The 7,454-nt window shown below is 34.4% G+C and overlaps 1 non-coding gene across 1 annotated transcript; it reads left to right on the forward strand.

The window, feature by feature from the left end:
- The first annotated feature begins 6,427 nt into the window (after window positions 1-6,427).
- Window positions 6,428-6,505, forward strand: LOC142444099 (small nucleolar RNA SNORD45). The gene has a single exon (XR_012783768.1). It is a non-coding gene; the product is annotated as a small nucleolar RNA SNORD45 (small nucleolar RNA).
- The last annotated feature ends 949 nt before the right edge of the window (window positions 6,506-7,454 follow it).

Consider the following 7,454-nt stretch of genomic DNA (forward strand, 5'->3'; position numbering starts at 1 on the left):
ACAAATGTTAAACAATTATTTAATTTAAAATGTTCAATTTCTTGCAAATATGAAGACCTGGAAGTCATATTTTGTCAACATTAATCCTAAAGTACTGAAATTTTGCATTTATAATTACATAACACAAAAGAGAGTTTCCCATATTTGCAGGTGTGAAGAGGTTTCTCCCAAAGTAGCCATGTGTGTATCAAATACCATTACCTTTAGAGACTATATATGTGATATATATATATATATATATATATATATGTGTGTGTGTGTGTTTATGTTTGTAGGTATGTGTGGCAAATATAAGTTGGCTGAGTGTGTGCACATTTGAAAATAAAAATACAGTTTTCAGAGCATAATACAAAATTACATAACCCCATCTGTGTGTGTAAAATATATATGAGTGGGGGAGGGTTGATCTAGGAACATGTCTGGAAAACAAATGTATTTTCCTGAGGTGAAATTCTGTTGAGTCACACATGTGCTCCTTTAATGACAGAACATGTGCTCTCTGACATGTCAAGAGAAAACAATTCTATAGCAAATTCATTAGCTTGGGACCCAGGAAAGGTAAGAAATGGTCGAGACCATCAGCAAGGCAGCTTAATATCTAAATACCTCTACCTATAAACTTAGTCACTAACTGAAAGTTTGATAGTATGAGATAACAAAGAATCACCATGACAGAAAGTCCTGGCAATAGATTCTTGGGGAGGAACATCAATCATTAAAAGTTCTGATGCACAAGGACTCATAGTTAGTCTGAATCACTTCAAGAATAGTAATATGCAAACAATGCTGAACAAAAGATCAGAAAAGGGGAGTATAACTCCATGTTACAGGATGAAAATTCTTTTTGCCTGTGACAACTTTAAAATATCACAAAGATGTCCTTTCTAATATGTTTTTAAAAATAGAAAATTTTTTAAATGGGAGAATTTTTACCTTTGCAAATATATTGTTTGCTTTTTTTCATTTTAAAAATTCATTAAAAGGAAAGTGAGAAAGTTGTAGAAATAACCTTAAAGTTCAATATAAAATATGTTGTTAGTTAATATATAAAATTTTAAAGGTCTAACTTAATATGATCACCAATTCAAAAGAACTCTCTTCTGAAATTTGATCATTATATTGAGTATTATTTGGCTGGTATGAATCATATAAAATGACTAATAAAATTTACAAACTATGAAGCTAGATTTTCTCATTCTTTTATACAAGCTATATCTTTAACTGATCATATCACTTTCTGCTTGTCAATTCATGTGAAAAACCTTCTGTGATGATCTTGTTCTTAATAGGTTCAACTTTAAAAGGTTTAAAATCTTTCCTCTGTGGACTACTATATCTTTACTGTTGCTGAACTCTGATTTATTTGCATCTTGGTAGAGCACTGGTTAGGCATTGGGTCATAACTGCAAAGTTGATGTGTCAAGCCCACTTGCCACTTCAAGCCCACTTGCTTTTGTAAAGAATGACAGTCTCAGGAATTCTATATATGGAGCTTTGAGTCAGAATGTCTAATGCATTGAGGTTTAGATATTCTAATAGGCTAACTTTGGAGATACTTAATTATTAAGAGCCTGGTTCAATATGCATCACTACAAAATTTTGAAACCAACATTGAGTAAATATATTAAAATGTGAAAAGATTGTTCTTTAAGATATCCTCCATGAAGGTCTATGCAATTCCCAAGGTGATGTTTCCATCTAGGTAAAACTTCCGTGAAGAATTCTATGCGCTTCAGTTTACACCACATAAAAATAGCAGTTTGGGTATTCTCAAAGGATCCATGTTTGTTTTCCTTCCAGAACAGCTTTGAGTATGGAGAACAGCAAGAATTCTGAATTGGATCCCTGTCACGGAGACCCAAAGTATAACAGAGCAAGAATGCTTCCCCATTCTGCGCCATCATCAAGTTCCTTGCGACATTTGAGTCTATTGTTGGAGCTATGATGTCAAGCCACCTCACTGAGGGTTTGCCTTGTGTCACTCGCCGCTTGTCTACCAACATATTAGTTTTCTAGCAACTGGACTTTCCTCAGTATGTGTTCAAAACAACTGATGGAGAATTTTTTTCACCCTTTATGTTAAAGAACATTTTAATTCTTTTAATATCAATTTGTTACTCATTATTCCATTCCATGAATTTACACCGTCCATTTCATAAAGGAGTCATCAAAATATATACAGTTTAAGTAAATTAAGAAAACCCTAAAAATAATTATGTTTTCAGAACTGCTAACTGTAAGGCCAGCAAATCAACCCCACAACTGCTTCATGGAAAAATGATGTATGAGTCAGGAAAGAAAGAAAACAGATGAAAATGGCTATGAGAAGAGACTCTGAAACTTGTCATTAATCTTAAGGTAGCAAAGGCAAATGGTCGTGGTGGCTGTAATGATAGGCTCGAATATCATAGCAATTGTAAACATAGCACAGGACTGGGTAGGGTTTCCTTCCATTGTATGTAGGGCCACTATGGGTCAGAACTGACTCTATGTCACCCAATGACAACATGGATCTGAATGGACGATATGTCAACAGTTGATATTAGTAATTATAATAATTAATAGTTTGAGCTAATTCTTTTAGAGGAGAAGTAAATGATTTGAGGATACCACATTAGCAAAGAATAAGTCATTGAAAATTTGAGAAAACATGCACTGGAAAATGTATCAATTTGCTGCCCAAAGTTGAACAAAGTTCTGGGGCAAATGGAACCACATACACAGCCACATAGAATCTAAGATCTAGCTTATTTCAGGGATCAAGGGGGGATGCAGGTAGGAAAAATATGCTAAAAACATACATTGTATGAAGTTGGCAATATAAAATCATGTGTGAGCCTACATGTGCAGTTTGCTTGATAAAGAAACAGCTATCAACCATTGCAAAACTAATAAATATACAAGATGATAAACAGTTTTCTGAAGACAGGCACACTGTGCTGAACATGATTGATATTTTCAGCTCCCCACATGAAAGTGAGCAATAGTTTTGAATTCACAAGGAATAACTTAATTCTCAAGAAACTAACTGACTTCTTTGCAATTTTGTACAACTTGAATGTGGTGGAGAGTTAAAAAATAGGAGGTTCAGTAGATTTGATGTCTAATATAAAGTTAATAAATTATAACAAGCATTAGTACCAAAAGAAACGGTAGCTTTAAAAGCACACACAATGGCGTGCTGATTTTCTGCACTAACTAACCTCCATTAGCACAGCTAATCCTCCAAGAGTCTACAAATAACGAGACTATGAATATTATGAAAGGTGGATGCTCTACATCTCTTTTTAAACAACAGATATTCAAAATAAAAAACGTTGGAAAAAATCAATCTCTCGTCCTTTAAGTGGAAAACAATGTAGCAATGATAAGGAAAATGAATTTCTATCCATAGAAGTAAATGGTACATTTCTATAAATCTGCATAATTTTATATCCACAAAATAACAAACACAGATATAATTTTTGCCTTTCTACATCTTTTCTCACCATATATTTTGAATATTCTAAGTACATAATGAATTTATGAAGAATGTGTCTATACCATGTACAATAAAATACAAGTAAAGTAACAATAAAATAAAAGTAAGTGAACATAAAATATGTTTGATGAAGTAAAGCATATTTAACAGGATAGAAAATAAAGCAATAAATTCAGGTTACACTCTCCTTCATCCCTCTCCAAACAATGCAAGGTAGGTAATATCAAAAGTATTTTATTGATGATGTCCCAGGTAAGTAGTTTGCACTTGAATACTAAATAAAACAGGTAGTTCAAATTCACTCTTCCGCATGGCAGAAGATATTCCAGAAGCCCCGCTTCCTTAGAATTTACAAGTCAAACAAGCCCATTGATCATTTCTAATTGCCTTGGTATGAGGTTTGGTTTTTTGAAGTTTTCTTATTGAGCTATTGGTTCTAGCAGGTGGAATCATGAATACCATAACACACAAAATATCCCTTATGCTCCAATTGGTCTCTAACATGCCAACTGCTTGGATCGAATTCATGTGTTCTAAACAAGGGCTTAAGAGAACCCACTGTAAACACAAATTTCTGTATAAAATTTCAGATGATAAAGATGAGATAGAGACAAGGGGTAAACAATGTTAAAAAATAAGTAACTGTAATGAGATAGATGAAGGAGGAGAAGTCAGTTCATTGCTCTCATGAGAGGAAGAATATGGGCACAAATCAAAGAAATTAGTAGAATTTAGAGGTAAACAGAAAGGTAACTGTGTGATAGAGCATCGAGCACAGTAACAGATCAGGAATTGTCTGATAAAGTGTATAAGAAAGGGACATGTTTATACGTATTTTAAAATAACAATGATAGGGTAAATTAAGAAGTATTCAGAGACATAAGCTTCATATAAATGTCTAAACTTCTGGGAGCCATGTTTCCATCTCTCGAGTCCCAGTGTCACACTAGGTTACCAGTTGACCTACTAACCACCAGCTCACTGTTCAAAATAACCAGCCGCTCACCGGGTAAGGTGTAAAGCACCCACAAATATTCCTAACCACAGAAACCCTCTGAATGAATCAGACACTCATTGAATGTCAGAAGTGAGTGGCAAACTTTCCTTGATGAAATCGACATTTGTCTATTTACATCTCATCAAAATGCTAATTTTAGCATCCTAGAGGTACTCAAGGCATGTTCCTTTTAAAAGTTCTTTGAGTATGGAAACTAAAAGAAATTCTGAAGGAGCTCCATCAGATTTGACAAGTGGATAGGATAGAATAGGATAACTTTTGCTATTCTAGAACATTGTTAAGATGGGACAAAAAATACTTCTTACTAATTCTCCAGGCTTTTTGCTCACCACCAAAAGCATCTTTATAATGAGCGCCAGTAATCTTTCTAGTCCTTTGAGATAACATCAAAATTACTCCAAAAAAAATCCTTTTGAGTTGATCTCTCTCACGGATTTTTCTAGCCCAGAGAGTCTCCTTTCATTGGACCTGCTCTAAGGACAAATTGATAAATCCAAGACTCACACTGTTACAATTTGTCCTACAAACTTTTCAGTGGCTTTGAAATTTGGGAAGATTGGCTCTTTGAGCTATTTGATTTTCATGCAAATTTTCATTATGCCAAAATTGTGCTGAAGCTAATTTACTCATTTAAAATTTAAAATACCAAACCATTTGAGATCCCAACTTCAGTAGCTTTTACATAAATGGTAATTCTGCAGCCTTCTACCAATAGTTTCTCCATTCATCTAGGTTAACAGATTTTGCTTGATCTATATAAAAAATGGTTATTTTACTGGAAGGAAAATAACAGAGCCTCAAAACTTTGTAAATATTTCCATTTTACTTTTTCATTATTTATTTATTTGCTTGTTTGTTGTTTGTTTATGATACAGAACTTGACCTCAAGATCATTTTTCTTTCCTGGCACAAAAATTACCCTTTCTCTTTTGAGGAAGGGATTCTTTTGAGACACAAACAAGTAAATAAATTACTTGCAGAGCTTGTCTGCAACTTGTCTGATTAAAATTGCATATTTTAAAATATTTTACTTGGAAAAAATTGTGTGCGTGTGTGAACTAAATCTTTAAGAGTAGCACTTTTGGATTAGCTTTTTAACTAAAAATATAATAAAATAATGAGGTGCAGATTACTCAGATATTTAAAACTGTATTCTCCTAAAATAGTATCCATGATTATGATGGGTACTAGAAAATCATGATGTGTTCAAAAGCAGTAGAGTAATAGGATAGCTAATTAGTAGAGAGAAGTGTACCTTAAAGCAGAATAGGATAAAAAAACATATCATAGGTCAATTACTATTAAACCAGGTTGACTAGAGAAATGAATCTAGTGACACTCATCTATATGTAAGAAAGAGCTTTATACCAAGAAGTAATTGTCTATCAGGAAAACATCACAGCACAGTCCAACTCAAGTCCATAAGTCCGACACTAGTCCATAGGTCTCTCTTCCGATTCACGAAGCCATATGCAATAATGCAGAATGTAGGAAGATCACTGGTTAACAGTACAATATCACTGCATTGTTGGATGCAATGTTCCGTGAGTCCAGGGCTCTGAGAGGTCCAAGCATGGGTTCCCAGCTGTAAGAGGAAGGCTGAGAGAGGGAGAGAGGTGTGTGTGTGGGGCGGGGGGAGGGGGGGGGGAAGGGGGGGAGAGAGAGCGCGCGCGCGCGCGAGAGAGAAAGAGATATTCCCAGGGCCCTCCTTATAAGATGGTCATGGCCACAAGGAGGTATCATGAGGTTGTGACCTGGTTGACAGGTCCTACACTTTTATATTCCACGTTGACATGAGATTATGTCACAATGACTATTCATTTTTAGCCAAAAACTTTGGTAAATGTCTCTTGTCCACTGAGGTCAGTGGTAAGCCCATTTTTTTCTACCAACAAAAAGCATAAAAGCATAAATAATTTGAAAGTTTTGGTCAATTATATGTTGGCATGTATTATCTGAATTTTCTGCTGATGTGTGAAAAAAATGAAAAAAAATGGAAAGTTTTAAATAGATCTACTTTTAAAGCTAACATTTAAACACTTCTCTGAAGGATAGCTATAGCTATACACATGTGCTTAATTTCAACATGTTTTGCCTATAATATTTAAAATGTAATTGAAATTAAAATGATTCTATATCAAGAATGCCTACAGGGTCCAGTACTCCCTTTTGTCATATAGTGGTGGTTTGCTTGGGTTGTCATGCTAGAAGCTATGCTAACAATATGTTGACAGCAACAAACCCATGGGTTGTTGCCACCCATGGTTGACAGGCAGGTTTCAGAAGAGATTACAGCCTCACAGACTAGGAGGAAGAAAGAAGAGGGTTATTTCTGAAAAACTAGCTACTAAAAATCTATGATACCATGGATCATTGTCCAGTCTAATCCCAGACAATAAGTCCCTTAGACTGGAAAACAATAAACATTCAACTGGGGAAGAGCTGTCGCCTCAACAGGGAATTGACCTGAATGACATGGATGGAACAAAGCTTTTGAGACATCATTTACTGGTGTGTCATAGCTCAAAATTAAAATAAATAGTCAACAATATTCAAAAATAATCAGAATTGGAATGAACCTAGCAAAATTAGAAGTCATGTAAATGAAATTGAAAGCATAAAAATAAATACTCTAGGCATTAGTGAGCTAAAATGGACTGCTAGCCAATTTTAACCCGGAGAACACGTCTTCAGTATGCAAGGAATGACAAAATCCAGAGCAATTGCATCATATTGACCAAAATGGTTCAATATCGATCTTAAAGTATATTGCTATCTGTAGTAGGACAATAATGACACATTTTTCAAAAAAACTAGTCATATGTTTATTGGTAAAAGTTAACCACCCCAAAATTATGCTAATCATGAAGAAATTTTAAAATTCTAGCAACTTCTAGTATAAATGGATCAAATATGCAATCAACTTTCATTGACTATTACTATTGATTAAAATAC

The sequence above is a fragment of the Tenrec ecaudatus genome, chromosome 3, assembly GCF_050624435.1.
Source record: "Tenrec ecaudatus isolate mTenEca1 chromosome 3, mTenEca1.hap1, whole genome shotgun sequence".
NCBI classification, from domain to species: Eukaryota; Metazoa; Chordata; class Mammalia; order Afrosoricida; family Tenrecidae; genus Tenrec; species Tenrec ecaudatus.